The following is a 16,539-nucleotide window of genomic DNA, read 5'->3' as shown; positions in this document are numbered from 1 at the left end:
CATGTCCTTTAATAACAAACGTGTATGCCTGTAAATACAAACAAAATTGTTAAATTACGAGCCTAGTTGGTTTAGCCACGGAAAAATACAGGAAACTTCCCGCTAGCCATGGTTGGTTGAGATAATGGATGGGCTGAACATGCCAAGAGATGAGTTAAGATTGGTCTGCCATGCAGCGTGATTCTATCTATAACATGAGCTGCTCAGTTTGTGTGGACAATCTGCTTTTTTTAAGAACTGAAAAAGTGTTGCTAATGCTATCAACATTGCTGCAATGAAGTTAATAGCGCTATCGACGAAGATCAATGGGAAAAAGTTGTGATGGACTACTTTCAGGAGGACGATTGTGCCATGCTGAGTCTCTCTGACTCTGAAAATGAATCAGAAGATGAGGAAATCCCTGATTAGGTAAAACATATTTTTATTGAACCAGACATTGTAGTCTTCTGATGGCAGTGATGGGGGAAGAAAAGGTGATCAACAGTGTTGTTGTCATTGAAGAAGTTGACCGAGTTTTGAAAACAGTGAAATGCCTAGTCGAAGCAGAGAGATGATTGCCAAATGCGGAGAGTCGAAAAGAGAACACAGAAGGCTGTTGTATAAAACACATGTCTCCAAATTACATTTTCAAACTAAGGGCAACAATGGCATCCATGACAGAGAGCGAGAGTGTTCATCCATGTATACGGACGGGTAAGAGTCTAGCTACATTTTCAGATATAATACATTTCTAATTTTGTCAGAAAGTCAGAAATTGTCAGAAATTTTCATTGCAAGTTAAAGCATACTTTTAGCTAGCTAGCTAACGTTACGTGTGTGATCTGTATAGTAATATTAGTTGTATCTCAAGAAAGCCATTTGTAGTGCTAGTTATAGCCTAATGTTAGCTAGCTAGCTAACATTGAACCTAGTTGGTTAGCTTTAGCTACCTGCAGATTCATGCATGGTGCATGGTAGTATTTGTTGGGATTTTGGTTCATTGATACATGGCTAAACAAAAGACTCCACTATGCAAGTAACCATTTCACAGCACAGTTTACACATTCTGTATCCTGTGCAAGTGACAAATAAACATTGATTTTATTTGATATAGAGTGTTTACCAGAGATTGTAATATGAAGAACAACATGACCTGCACCAAAGTCAAATTAGGATATAACATTAGGCCAGCGAGAGTGTGTCCAAGTTCTAAAATTCTCCAGTAGAATGCCCTGCTTTTAATTTGTCACATTCACAACCGTAAGCTATTTTCTGTAATTAGCTCGCCATTAACTTGTAAATAATGATCTTGTTGTAAGTTGATTTTCCTGTAATAATGAATACAAATTAGCTAAAGTTAAGACCTTGTCAGCGATATGTTATGGTCAGTATTTGAACTGGTTAGTCAGCTAACAAGCTAGAAACAAACCAAATCATTGATCAGAAAGTTGCTTTTAGTGGCCTGGTTTTAACTGGATGGGTTTATGGGTGTTAAAATACACCAGTTATGATATTTTGGACCACCAGGCTGCTGATGTCATGCAGACAGATGTTTTTGGGTTTATACTTCTTATAACGATAATGACAAGTTTGATGTCAGAAGACAATTGAATGTTCAGGATGTCACTGCGACAACTGTATACAGAAATGTCGATAGAACTGGTATAAACCAGCCTTTAATCTTAAAATCTCTGGTTGTTTAGCACATTACCATACTCACTCTGTTTAGCACATGGCCTCACGTGAATCCTTAAAGAGATGGGTGGGGCCAAGGTTTAAGAGGGTGTGAATGATGCTGAATGGGTGTAGACAAAGGAGAGTTCTGTAGTAGGTGTACCAAAATATTCAAGGAACAATTTCTCAAAAGTGGGGTTACAAATTTATCCATTTTCAAAGCAGAATTACATTGTTCCTCAACTGTAGTGTTGATATACCATTTTCTAGCTCTGATTATCTACTTTTTTCAAACGTAAAAAACAACATTTTGCTACATATGACTGAATCGAGTCGGTCAGTCCCATATGGCCACAGTGCTGCTAAATGGCACAAGCATGTAATGAAAGTTTATTCAGGCTCTGGATGCTCACTGATTAGTGAGGAAACGTACCATGCATTGTGGCCTGGTGAGTCACCAGATCGCTTGCAAGACAATGCGGTGTTAAGGCAATGGTCAAAGACCCAGTTAGAGGTGCGGGGTAGGATTTTTGTGGTCATGAGCTATCGAGGAGACCACAGCATTCATGGCACAGGAGCCAGTTTATCGGGCTGAGATTGATATGAGCCTTTAGCCATTGAGGTGACAGGGGTTTATCACATTCAAAACTCCCCGGATTCGATTATCAAGGAGCATGAAGAAGCTTCTTTTTTTTTTGCAGGGATCCTGTAAAGCCAGTGAAGTACTGTGAGTGGGCTATGCCCATTGTGCCTGTGACCAAGAAGGATGACAGCCTTAGGATATCTGGTGGACTTCGCGACACAGTGAACACTGCAGTGTTCCCTGATGTTTTACAAAGCTGGACATAAGACAAGCACACCGGCAGCTAGCTTTAGATGAAGATGTAGGGGAGCTTTTGACTATCAACACTGCTTTTCAGGGCAACAAGGCTTTAGTTTGGAGAGTCCACAGCGGTGGCCATTTTTCAGCACTACATGGACACCTTGCTAGCAGGCATTACAGGGATCCAGCCGTATTTGGATGACACATTGAATACAGGCCGGACCCCGGAAGAGCATAAGAATAGGCTGAGGCGCTTTGTGGAAGCAGATCTACAACTGCAGAAGGAGAAGTTCATTTTTGCTGCACCCAGTGTTGAGTTCCTGTGGTTCCACATTGACACGGATGGAATGCGATTGACCCAGGATAAGGTAAAGGCCATTAAGGAGATACTTTCTCCCCAGGACAAGTCTGAGCTAGAGTCATTTCTGGGGCTTCTCAACTTTTACAACTGCTTCCTGCCTGACAGTGTTGGAACCTACTTGACCAGGCAGCTCCTTGGAATTGGACTGACCCTCATGTGGAAGCCTATAAAGAGGCACAGAGCAGCTAGATGGGCTATTAGCCCATTATGATGATAGAAAACCCCTGTTACTGGTCCATATGGGCTCTGTGCCTTGTTGAGTCATGTGGAATCTGATGCTCGAGAGGCACCGTGTGCTGTGCATCTAGGACCCTAACTGCACAGCTGGATAAAGAATCCCTGGTTGTTAGCTTGTCCTCTGCTGTCGTGATAAGCACCCTCCGTCTACTATTTGCCACTCATGGGTTGTGTGACGTCCTGATGTCAGACAATGGAGCTGCCTTCACTTCTGCTGAGTTTAGACACATCACCACAGCCACATATAATCCGCCCTCCAATGGGCAAGCTGAAAGCATGATTCAGACAACCAAGGAGGCTCTGTCTAGGATCTCGGTGGGTGACTTGCAGACACAAATATCAAGGTTCCTGCCGTCTCAGCATGTTGCGCCCACAGCCTCTACTGGGAAGAGTCCAGCCGGGCTGTTAGCGAACGGGCGATAGACCACCTTAGACCAGCTGCACCAAGACTTTGCAAGTGAAATGCGTCTAAGGCAGGAGGATGATGCAGAAAGGGACCATAGTCATTTAACACATTTTGGCTTTAAATGAGGAGGACATTTTGGATTTTTGGCATTTTGGCTTTACTCTGGAGGACCGAAGCGGGTCCATGCAGTCGTGGAAGAAGCCATTGGAACTGTCTCTTACAGGACTCGGACGCCTGGCAGTCAAGAGCACCGCAGCCATGTGGATCAGCTGCAGGGCTGCAAAGCAGAAGCCCCCTTTGCTGCCACCTGCTCCTTCGCTGGCTTGGATGAACTGGACACCACGCCTTGATGTGGAAGTAGAGTGCCAACTCCAGAGCCGTGCTCCCCAATGTTATGGGGAACCCACTATGTGACTGGGGGGAAGGAGCGTTGTGTACTGAGTATTTTCACCATGTCATAGACATAATAGAAGCTCTCATTTTAGTTACAACTGTTTGGTGAAATGATTACACCCCAGTCTGGCCAGTCAGATGGGAGCTAACGTTGGCTGTGAAAGCACACCACCTGTGCCATTAAGGTCCAGCATTTTTGTCAGAGGCCACATCACAGGGAGGCCACATCACAGGTTACAATAGTACTGCCAATGACCGTCATTTTGTTTGTTCCAAAAAAAATCTGTGTTTGCATGTGGAAATTGTATTATGCACCTTTAACAGAAAAAAATAATCTTCTGGTGTCACACCCTGATCTGTTTCATCTGTCTGTGTGCTTGTCTCCACCCCCTGTCTGGTGTCTACCATCTTCCCCCATTATCTCCTGTGCATTTATACCTGCGTATTCTGTGTCTGTTGCCAGTTCGTCTTGTCCCGTCAAGTCCTACCAGTGTATTCCCATGTTTCCTGTGTTCTTACTTTTTGCTTTAGTTTTCTTTTATATAGTTTGGACCTTTCTGCCTGTCCTGATCCTGCCTGCTGTCCTGTACCTGCCTGACTCTGCTTTGGATTACGACTCTTTTCCTGCCTTAACTTAACTGTTGCCTTCCCCTTGAACTATAATAAACTCTGAGACTCGTACTACCCGCCTCCTGTGTCTGCATCTGGGTCTTAGCCTGAGACGTGATATTCTGGTGTAAAAACATGTACATTGAAGGAAATTCACGAGCACCACAATGTCTTCTTCTCTCATGCTCTACCAAGGTTTTCCATCACACAGCTTTGACCTACTACAGTAGATACTGTATGTTGGTCTATTGTACTTCAAACAATGTGTAGGCAGGTTGCCTAGGATTCAAACCTTCTCAAACAGCCTAATTCATACTCTTCAGAAGGATAATGGACTTTACAGAGTCCTGCTTTGAAATAATGTATGTATACATTGAGTATACAAAACATTAAGGACACCTGCTCTTTTTATGACATAGACTGACCAGGTGAATCCAGGAGAAAGCTATGATCCCTTATTGATGTCACTTGTTAAATTAACTTCAATCAGTGTAGATGAAGGGGAGGAAACAGGTTAAAGAATGATTTTTAAGCCCTGAGACATGGATTGTGTATGTGTGCCATTCAGAGCGTGAATGGGTAAGACAAAATATTTCAGTGCCTTTGAACGGGGTATGGTAGTAGGTGCAAGAACTGTAACACTACTCGGTTGTTCAAGTTCAACAGTTTCCTGCGTGTATCAAGAACGGTCCACCACCCAAAGGACATCCAGCCAACTTGATACAACTGTGGGAAGCATTAGAGCCAACATGGGCCAGCATCCCTGTGGAACGCTTTTGACACCTTGTAGAGTCCATGCCCCAACGAATTGAGGTTATTCTGCGGGCAAAGGGGGGTGGGGGGCTGCCATAGTACCATTTGATGGAGGTTAAATCACGTGTAAATATTTTTTTTGTGTACAACACTCATGCCTATAAAGACTGGGTTGGTGTAATTTTATTCTGAATCCAATACAGCCAACATGATTACACTCAATCATGTTCACATTGTTGCCCTTGTTTATTTTGTATTATGTTATTCTGTCTTTAAAAGGGTTTCACAAGACTCTTGGTATATATAGGACTATGTGTGTCACTGCTATGCCTTTGCTGTGTTTGAATAGCTGAAGCCAAACAGCTTTTTAACGTGTGTTCATGTTTAAATCTCATTCACACACTTACAGCATATCAACAATGGGCAATTCTGCTAAATATAACAAGCTTTTCTCAACAAAGGCACTCTAGTAGAGTAACAAAGTCACAGGAAAGCAACCTTTAGTACAACAGTATGTACTGTGTAGCTCAAACATTTTTCGTATTTTCCCCACTGAAACTAAGTGTGCAAGGTTGATTCAAAGTCTTTGAGGTGACCAGGACATACAGGGTGAGGACAAGGTGAGGACAAAGTAGCCAGTTGTTGTTGTAGTTCTGGGGCCTAACCAGCTTGCACATTATAAGCTGCAGTGACATGTATGACAGGCTGGGTATTGGCGCTGTGTGGTGATCAGTTTCCAATTCTACAACAGTGCACGCACACACATCTGGATTACAAAATAACACTCCACACTTCAAACGTTCTATCCAGGACGGCACAGCAACAGCAGGGGCCCACCAAATGGCTCGCCCTGCTCTAAATGGACAGAATCCAGACCATTTATATGGAATCCAGAGAACATTCAGAGAACACCAAAACCCTTGCTTTTTGGGAGAAATCATAAAATAAACTTCTAGGCTAGGAGATAAGAAGTGTACTGATGAATGTTATGATCATTGAGTCATGTAGAAATGTTAAATGATATTAAGTATTTTCCCCGTATCCCACCATTTCTCCCATTTTCGCACTGAAAGGACAATTGGGAATCTGACAAGAGATTGAGTTAAAAGAAACCATACTCTACTTTCCCCTCTTTCTTCCCCTTGCTAACGACTTCATCACTGCATATCATTTTGCCATAATCTGTCAATGATTAATTCATCCTTTACTGTAGTATTACCTTGTTTTTATGATAAATATTCTTTGTTTTATAAAATAATATCACTGTCTCTGAGATGCTTCATCCCACGTCAATAAAATGATTGTAATACGTACGGTTAATCCCTACTCGCTAAGAACATTTCCTATTGACTTAAATGATTGGTGGTGCCCCATTTACTGTAGAAAATACATAAATCCATATTTTATATTCCATAATGAATTACCCAATTCATTAGACATTATCATGATGTTAGACCACTCCTGTACACATGCTTAATTGACCTGTGGGTGGACTTTTTGGTAACACATTACCTTAAGTGTGCATTAATTAATATGTAACTAAATAGTAATACACATATTTATAAAATAAATGTCATTTACTATGTAAACAATAAGTCATTACACTGTAATAAAGTTTTAGCAGTATAGGTTATTACACAAGTGGAACAAGAACATATCAGTTTGTCGGAGGTTATTCCACGTGTAATTACTCATAATTTATGCACATATATTTATAAGATGTCTTGTTCCAAATGTAACTAGCCTGTTCTGTAATTACTTTTGCAGTCTCCTGTGTCGCACCATGTTAGCAATGCATCCTAATATGTAACCTTATTACATGTAACTACATAAGTCACTACCACCAAACTAAAACTAGGACTCTGTCAGCTGTTGTAACAATGCACACCCTATCATTAACTACAGCTTCAGTTATCTTATTTCCATATTATTTGGCTTAAAGGATGAACTGAATTAAATGTAAGAGCAATGTATTTACAATGGATATGCATGTAACTATAATGTACCTACCCTGGAGCAAGCAACTTAAACTAAAGTGTTATAACCTTTGTAAATAATATGTACCTGCCTTTGAAAAGGGATTATTTCCCAGGCTTCAAAGGTGTAATATAAGTGAAATGTTCAAAATAATATGTTTAAGGTTGTAGGTACTCATGAGCAAGCAGCTTCAAGTAAAATTAAACACAGTAGGGTAAACCTCTTTATTATAATCATTGGGAAAATACACTTCAATTAAGAATAAATGTTGTTACAGCACCTAAAAGTGTAGTTACAATTTACTTTCAATGCAATTACATATTTCACTGGATATAAAAATGTAACTTATTACAATGTTATAAAGAAAAGTATTGTAACCACAATGTTTCTGCTCAGGAACAAGCACCTTAATGTAAAGTGGAGCACATTGTGAATTACTGATGTAATCACTATGTAGTTACTATGTTAAAACTATGGCAGATACCCAGTACAGTACTTGGGAATTCTATAGTTAGGGGTTGGCATGTAAATGTATTTTGCAGTGTTTCCACTATATGCATTCAGGAACGGCGCTCCGCCATTCTAAAATCATTCGCTCCTTTTGGATTTTAGAATTTGATTTAATTTTGTGATTATCTTTGTGGAACATCTGGAGCAAGTGTCAACCACTCACAATATTTTGTTTATTTTTGTTTTCGAATTTACAGCCAGAACATGCTGTATCCTTAACATTTCAACATTTCAAGTTTATAGGGGATATGGAGCAGTTCCTTGCACCACATCTCAAAAAATCTTTATGATTGTTTTACAGCAGGGACACACTATCTTACTCTTACATTATCTCTACCCAGTGTGTGTATGTGTGCGGGCACGTGTGTGTGTGAATGAGTGTGCATAATCAGTGTTTATTTGAACTTATAAGTAATAGGGAGCAGTTCATTACGCCTCTTCTATTTTATAGCATAGCTCACCTCTGCTGTTGCATTTTTGGTGATCCTTCTTGCATATTGGTTGAGTGTCTCTTTAGAGATCTCAAACACTGCCTGTGAATGAAGGAACTCCGGCACTACAAGCATGATCTCTACCAGAGGGGCACTCATCACCATAGTGTTGCGATCCACTCCCACGCTGTGGAAAGCAGCGGACATGCTTCCCTTCTTTTTGTAGGTGTGGCTGCTAACATGTAAAACATAAAGCAATGTATTAATGTGCTTGCTGAAATCAGAACACATTAGCATTTATTCTAAACCAAAAAACTATATCCAAACTTCTTCCATTTAGGAAGGATGGAGGCCACTGTGTTCTTGGGGACCTTCAATGCTGCAGAATGTTTTGGTACCCTTCCCCAGATCTGTGCTTCGACACAATCCTGTCTCAGAGCTCTACGGACAATTCCTTCGACCTCATGGCTTGGTTTTTGCTCTGACATGCACTGTCAACTGTGGGACCTTATAAAGACAGCCGTGTGCCTTCAAAATTTTACAAACATATATCATGGTGTACAAGACATAAGTCTGATTCACGCCTGTCTGAGTAAACTAATCCACTGTGGAGGCCATGGGGATGGCGCAGTCCATCACTCAATGACATGCTACTTTTTATGTATACAGTTAAACTACATAAGAACAATGGTGCAACACTAATAAAAAATACACTATTTACACAATACACTATACACTATTTTATAAGAAATGTGCTATAACAAATGCATTGGCTAGTGGTCGCTGTCCACGGTTCTTAAGCACATTAGTTCGCTGTTCAATTGGTACATTTTCCTAGACCATGTTGCTATGTGCTTAATAGCAAAGTTAACCAGCATATTGGTGTTGAGAATAATGCTGCGGAGGCAGCACCATAGTTAGGAGACGAGAAAACAGCCCTTGCCTTATTGTCTACGAAAAGTGACGAGAGAGGACGAGAGAGGACGAGAGGAAACCCCAACTTAATTAGGTCTATAATCAATAGCCTAACAGTTAAATGTGCCTGGCTTTATAAATCCTCTAAATATAAAGTATCTACAGAAATAAGACAGATCCTGCTTCTGTTGCCTGTTTGAGTGTCTATTTAATAGCATACTGATTCTGTGAGCACCATGCCTTACGCAACGACATGTCAAGTAAACAATTTTTAAAATGCGGCTGTAATCTTTGCTTTGCTGTAATAAAGGCTTTACACTTCCCTGGTATTATTTACAATATATTTAGTGTTGTTTACACTGTTCCAAATTGTCAGAAAAATAATATTTATAATAATAATAATAATAATAATAATAATAACGCTGTTTCCTGTTTCTTGATCTCCTTCTAATTGTTATTATTACTATTACGATCATCATTATAATAAAAAGTAATGTCATCATCATTAGTAGGCTAAGTATAGCAGCCTTGTGAACCCACCAGCTGTATGCCTAAGAGCGCATCCTCTATGGTCTTAATACCGTAACTTACTTAGGTGTATACTTCAATACTCATATACTGTAGGCTACTGTATCAGTCAATCATTCATTTGTTTATGTCATCACAAAGCATACGAGTCATTCATGATTTGAAATGCAATAAAGCAAGCCTTGAATAATTAAACAATAAATAAACTGTTCCATTTCGGAAATTGCATTCACGAATGAATGCGACTGTTTAGTCTTTGCTGTAATAAAGGCATAACAACAACAACAAAAAACCTTACAACAGACTGCTACGCTTATTTATTTATATTGTGTTTTTTTTACATTGTTCCAATTGGTCAGAATTGCTTTATTGTAATCTAACAGCACCTGTTTGGCACACATAAAATGCACACAGCACTTTCTCCTTTATTCTTCTTGATCTCCAGTATATTCCACAACTAGTCAAATATATTCCACACATCTGACTTTCCATTTACCTCATGAGCATCCAGTAGCCTAAACATTCCCCCCTTTCGAGTGGTTGCTGCAGCAGAGAGACAACGTGTGCTAGTCACAGTCACTTGCTGTCTTTTTCTTTTAAACATAGCGTAGCAATTCTGAGCCGAATTGCTGGTCGGATTCCCTCTAGTCATTTGTGCGTCTTAATTATTTAATCAAACAGAGTGCTTAAAGCATCAGACAAGCTCAGTGAATATAGATGATTTTATTCAAATGCATAGGATGTGTCTTTATATGGAAAAAAACAAGTTTTAAAATTCCGACCAATCAATTAGTCGAAAGAACAGAAGACTCTTAGTCGACCAAGATTTTTTTTGTCGGGGAAAACTCTATTACAAATAGTATCAAAGTGTGAGTTAAGCAGCCCTTAAGGTAATCAGGAGCTGTTCTAATTTTAAATGACAAGAGATAGCAGACTTAACAATGGTCAGTTTGGAATGTTTAGGAAATTGAATAGGAGTCTGTGAGCTTTTGGGGTATTAAAAAGTCTAACATAAAAAGTAAAAGTAGTATCAAGAAAACAAGTCATAGCTGGAAATGTAACGCTCGACAGAATAGAGTTTAAGTGATGATAATAGTTTTTACATTTTATTAAGTTGATAGGGAGCAGGAGCGGGCAGAAGAGGAATAATAATATTAAATATGCAGAATAACAAGAGAGTTCTGCAAGCACACTTATTATAATACCTCAATGAAATTAGCTAATTTCCTTTATGCATGAATGCAGCCAAGCCAATCTGGCAGTAGTCTACACAGTCAGCACATTTCTGCCAAAATTGGATCATGAATAAATTTGTTTGTGTATCTGGACCCGCCCCTTTTGTGATGAGATATGACACATTCATGACTAGCTGTGTTCATGTAGCACACACAGAGTGATATTTGCCTAATTTGGCGTGAACAAAACCAATACACTTAGAAAGACCTCTTAAACCTTGTCTGAGGAAACAGGGTCAGAGGAATGATTTAACAGCTAGTAAGGTTTAGAGACACAGCTCTAGAGTCAAACTTGTAGCTATCATCATCATTATCATCATCTTAATTACTATCACTCTTATTGTACAGTATGTGAAAGTTCTCCCTTACTCTAAAACAAAACTTTAAAGATGCCATTAAACAATGCAAATAAACGTACCTACAGAAGAGGCAGGACTTGGTCCTAGGGAGAGTCTGACCCCCTTGCCCTACAGTTAAAGGAAAAATAAAGAGAACATTCAGGCTAATGTCAGCCAACAGATGATTGGTGAAAGACATTATCAGCGACAGTCTTTAATATAAGCCTCCTTATCTTCTTTAATGACAAATTGGGTTGGCTTGACAGCAATTATGTTGACAAAATCCCAGACAGATATGGAAACAGACTTCTGACGTTATCTTACCATACAACTGGTTAACAGTTTTGCGGAGGAAGTCCCTCTCCACTTCCAAAGCCTCCATCTTGATCTTCCTCTTCAGCATCTACACTTTCAAATTGTCAGATGTATGGTAAGAGGGGCTTGATACAGACACTATAATTAAAACAAAGGGCATTCGTTGCAACGTTATAAGATATTCTACGGAACAATTGTTTAACTATGTCATTAGACAATGCAAACACACTGAACAACAGATGAGGCAGGACTTGTTTGTCATAGGGAGGGAGTCTGACCCCATTGTCCGAAGGGAGAAATAAATAAAACATCCTGGCTAATGTCAGCCAAGAGATGACTGGTTAAAGCAGGGATTCCCAACCACTAGACAGTGGACCGGCCTGCCTTTTAGATAGTTTATAGCCTGGCTGATGCACAGACCTGTGATACACAAAAACAGGTCGGATAACCATTCGTTCCTCCACAATATTTAAAGCACAAACAATCAAGATGGATTTAAGGCCGATCTAATAACACATGCAAAACATGGGTGAGCCATTGGTCTGTATGGGTCGACCTGTGTTCATTGACCCGTAATCAGTACTGTCTAAACGCAACAGCCCACTCTTATATTTTCAATGAATGGCCCTTCATGCTTATTACCTGTGTCATAGGTTAAGTATGAATGGTCTGCCACGGGCTAAACTCACTTCAAATATACAGGGTAAAACCCTTGTTCTTGGTGTGAAAGTGGTATAGGTATTTGCATGGGGCGAGGAATTCATTCTTGTCGCACTTCTGAACTGAAATATGAACTGAAGCGTACTTAGAAAGGTTCTACCCACTAGCTCGCACTTTGCAGTGTCAATATTACAGACTAGTCACATAAACAATATCAAAGAGCCAACAGAGTCTGGTGCTTTGGTCAGGTCAGATATTTAACTTTCTACGACAAATAATTGTATTGTTGTTTCTACTGAAAGCAAACATTTTGATGAATTAAGCCATACTTACCATCTATGGGAGCTATATCATCATCTCCAGCAACCACAGTTGGTTCCTGTACCGCTTGCTTAGGGATCTCAACATCTACCACTTCGGTTATGGCACCATCCTCTGCCTGATGAGGTCATCTTCTTTCTTTGTTTGTAAGTCCTTTTACATGACATTCTATAGATGAACAAAGAACACATTTCCAGTATAAACCAAAGTACTGTTGAAAAATGTGTCATGCAATCTAATTGGAATCTATTATAAATGTGTGGGCCATACAAACATGGTTTTCAGAATCACTAAGTGTCTAGCGAGCTCTCGTCAAAAAAAGGTACTAAAATGTACTTTTATGTAATTGCAGGTATTCATTCTAGCTATGGTTATTACAGGTGCAATACTGCATAATACTTCTAAGGCCAATTATATTAATACATCAGGTATTACTGTAGGAACCCATGTGTAATTACATATATATTATCACACTATCTACATTGTATATACATTTTGTAGTGTTAGGTTATTACTTATGTGGAAATTGGTATATCACTTCTTATGTAACTACAATGTTGGTGACAACTTCTAATGAGCTGGCTAGCGCTATGGCATACAACTAGCGAGCATAATAAAGCAGCCAGCTTGTCTAGCTAACTATCAGCAAATGGTTTGGCTAAGCTAACCTTAGCTAGCACCACACTGACAATAGACTAGCCTAGCTAGTAAAATTAACCTTAGTTTGCTTATTAACTGAGGTTGCTAGCTATCTAGCTAACTACAATGCTATATTGGCTTTACATTTGCTTATGAAGGACATCTGAATTAGAATTGCACTATATGAGTCGGCTTCTATTCGGCTACACATGGCCAACCTATAGCCAGGCTACACATGACAAATGGCTACCTGGTCAAGCTATAGCCAGGCTCCTAGCTAATACTATTATAATGTAATTTGCACTGCTTCCTAGTTAGCTAGTCATCAAAAAGTTAGCTGACAGTTAGAAAACTGGCTTATCCTGCCAAAGCAACAATTAACATATATTTTGTTACATTGTTAGCAAGATAATAAACCAAGTGAAGATAATATAATTGGCAAAATACAACCAGCAAGCTACTGTTTGTGCAAACCAGCAACAGTTCAGCTGTGTCACTTAGTCCCTAACTAACGTTAGCTAGCTATGTTAAAAACGACAGGATGGGAGCGAGAAAAAGATGGTCCCACAAAAAGCGCTAAAAAGCGTGGATTTCACATGAAATCCACCGATTAACAAGACAAATTCAATAGTACATTTTAACTACATTAATATATGACTACTTATTTACCTTGGTTCTCCTTGGCCAACGTTGACTGTCACTGCGTTTTGTCCTCGATTTCGCTCAAAGTGATTGTTTGGCGTAAAGTTCCAACAATATCCTGCACGTTGGTATTTCACGGATACAAAGCAGATAATGATCCGGAATGCATGCAAAGATGGATACACATAGTAAATTAACATTACAACGGGTATTGATTGGCCTAAAGCACTTTGGAAATGTTTGAAATTATGATTACTGTAAAAAAAAAAAAAAAAAAAATTAAAAAAAAAAAAGTAAATTTGCTGTACAGACAGTGCATTTCACTTTCATCTTGAGCTGGTATGAAAACCTAGTTGACCTACAGTATATATCATTTTTCAGTCCAGATTTCCAGTCTCTACAAGGGCTCGCTCTCCTCTGTGTCCAAGTTGCATTCCCATTCTGGACACTCCGGACTGCCAGCCCGTTTAGAGCAAGTGAAGAGCTTAGGAAACGCACACCATTCTGGACACTCAGGACTGCCAGCCCGTTTAGAGCAAGTGAAGAGCTTAGGAAACCCACACCATTCTGGTCTACCATTGGCCTGCAGCCTACCACTCAAGATGTTTCATCTCTATCTGGAGAGCTTTGGTTCTCCTAATTCCAACAATGTGGATGCATTGCTACTGTTACTGAAAAAGTCAATTGATAATCACTAGAATGCAATTGAATGTAATATAATTACTTAGTCTATGTTCCATTTCAATTATCACGTCGTGTCAGTCTCTAAAACGTGCACCTGTGTCTGGGTTAAATGTGGGTGTTTCCTTGCAGGATTTGTCGAAACAAGAGGCATCATCAGACTCCCTCTGCTACATCAGGAAGGATTTCATCTTTAGCCATTCTCTGGTTTCACTTACAATTGGGTAACATTTCTTCATCGGTAGGTTAATGAATGACACACTAAGAAAGTTTGGGATAATTACATTTTTAGAAAGTGGTTCACAATCAGGGGCTGCATTACCCAAAAGAGTTTCAAAAAATCCCTAACACTTTTTTTGTTTTGTTTTTACAGTGGGATGGGATGCTTCATTGATGATTAAATAGTTGAGCTAGTTGTAAACCTGTGAAGGTTAGAAAATACATCATTTTGACCACTTTGTTAATATCTGTCACTCACAGAAATGCTCTTTCATGCTCTTTCAGCCCCAATAAAATTATGCACAACAACCATACACAATGTACTGGTGAGTGTGGGGCTCTCTGATAAGTAGTTACATGTTAGTTAGTGTTCCGTGACATAGGTTAGAACCGAAATGGAACAAGGTATGGCGAGTAGGTCTCTCCAGGCTGAAGATAATGTGGTTTAATGGCAAGTTAAGGTTGTGTTTCCAAAAGCTGGGTCTCAATGTCTGGGGCCTATGGTGGATTCCATTTATGAAAAACATATTGGGGTTTCCATTGTCATATACTATTGATCTGATGTGTTAATTTCTTTTTGCAATATTGCAGAATTGCACAGGGGTCACACTACATGTTCGGCTACTCGAGTGGCGCAGCGGTCTAAGGCACTGCATCTCAGTGTAAGAGCTGTCACTGCAGTACCAGGTTTGAATCCAGGCTGCATCACATCTGGCTGTGATTGGGAGTGCCATAGGGCGGCGCACAATTGGCCCAGCGTTGTCTGGGTAGGCCGTAATTGTAAATAAGAATTAGTTCTTAACTGACTTGCCTACTTAAATAAAGGTTCAATGTAAAAACATATATATAGAGGATGGCATTGCACGGAGCTCAAGGACCCTGACAAGAATGCCTGAGAAAGGTGAGAGGTGCATTGTCATTGTTACTGTTTGGGACAACACCCAATTATTAGCAATTTTGACTCTGAAAAAGTTGTGTTTACCTATATTCACTCTGAGGACATTTTTGCTCACTTACAAACAATATGTAAAAGGGTGTTTTTAATAATCAGGCTTTTGGGATATTTGATGCATTATTTACTGGACAGCGTAAAGGGGCACTCAAATACATCTCTCAGTTCTCTTGGACATATCATGTTTCAGGTCATTCAACATTACAGTATACAACTTTACCCATCAGACCTTGTGTCATAAATTAAATTATGCTAGTTCTCATTGATTATATATATTTTTACTTGTACCCTTTTTTTTCTTCCCAATTGGTAGTAACAGTCTTGTCTCATCACTGCAACTCCCATACAGACTCGGGAGAGACAAAGGTCAAGAGCCATGTGTCCTTCGAAATACGACCCAACCAAGCCGCACTGCTTCTTGACACAATGCCAACTTGACCCAGAAGCCAGCCACACCAATGTGTCAGAGGAAACACCTGGCGACCATGTCAGCTGGCGACCACGTCAGTGTGCATGTGCCCAGCCCGCCACAGGAGTCGCTAGAGCGCAATGGGACAAGGACATCCCTGCCAGCCAAACCCTCCCCTAACCCAGACAGCGCTGGGGAAATTGTGCCCCATTTGCTTCCCGGACGCAGCCGGCTGCAACAGAGCCTGGACTCAAACCAGGATCTCTAGTGGCACAGCTAGCAACTGTGATGCAGTGCTTTAGACCACTGCTCCACTCGAGAGGCCAGTTCTCATGGATTTACTGATCCCTCACCATTTCAAGGCGCGACTAACCACTGGCCAACTATCTGTCACAAAATAACGATATTCACTTATTCCTATCTTTCAGTACAATCGTGGAAGGATGGGGCAAACGTGAAGAAGACAGGGTTGGTTGTTTGGGATGATGGAGATTAAACAACAGACGGTGCCCAGTTCTTAAAATGGTGGAAA

General features: G+C 40.0%; 1 protein-coding gene and 1 pseudogene across 1 annotated transcript in view; both read right to left on the bottom strand.

Moving 5' to 3' along the window:
• The window catches only part of LOC110502511 (glutamate receptor ionotropic, delta-1), a 457,066-nt gene that overhangs the window by 210,366 nt on the left and 230,161 nt on the right, over positions 1–16,539 (bottom strand). The window lies entirely within an intron of this gene.
• LOC149972527 (coiled-coil domain-containing protein 106-like) lies at positions 8,118–11,767 on the bottom strand (annotated as a pseudogene).

This window comes from Oncorhynchus mykiss, chromosome 23 (genome assembly GCF_057628025.1).
Source record: "Oncorhynchus mykiss isolate SJ-2025 chromosome 23, ASM5762802v1, whole genome shotgun sequence".
In the NCBI taxonomy this organism is placed as follows: Eukaryota; Metazoa; Chordata; class Actinopteri; order Salmoniformes; family Salmonidae; genus Oncorhynchus; species Oncorhynchus mykiss.
Note: the sequence above shows the minus strand (reverse complement) of the source record. Positions and strands in the feature narration are given on the sequence as shown.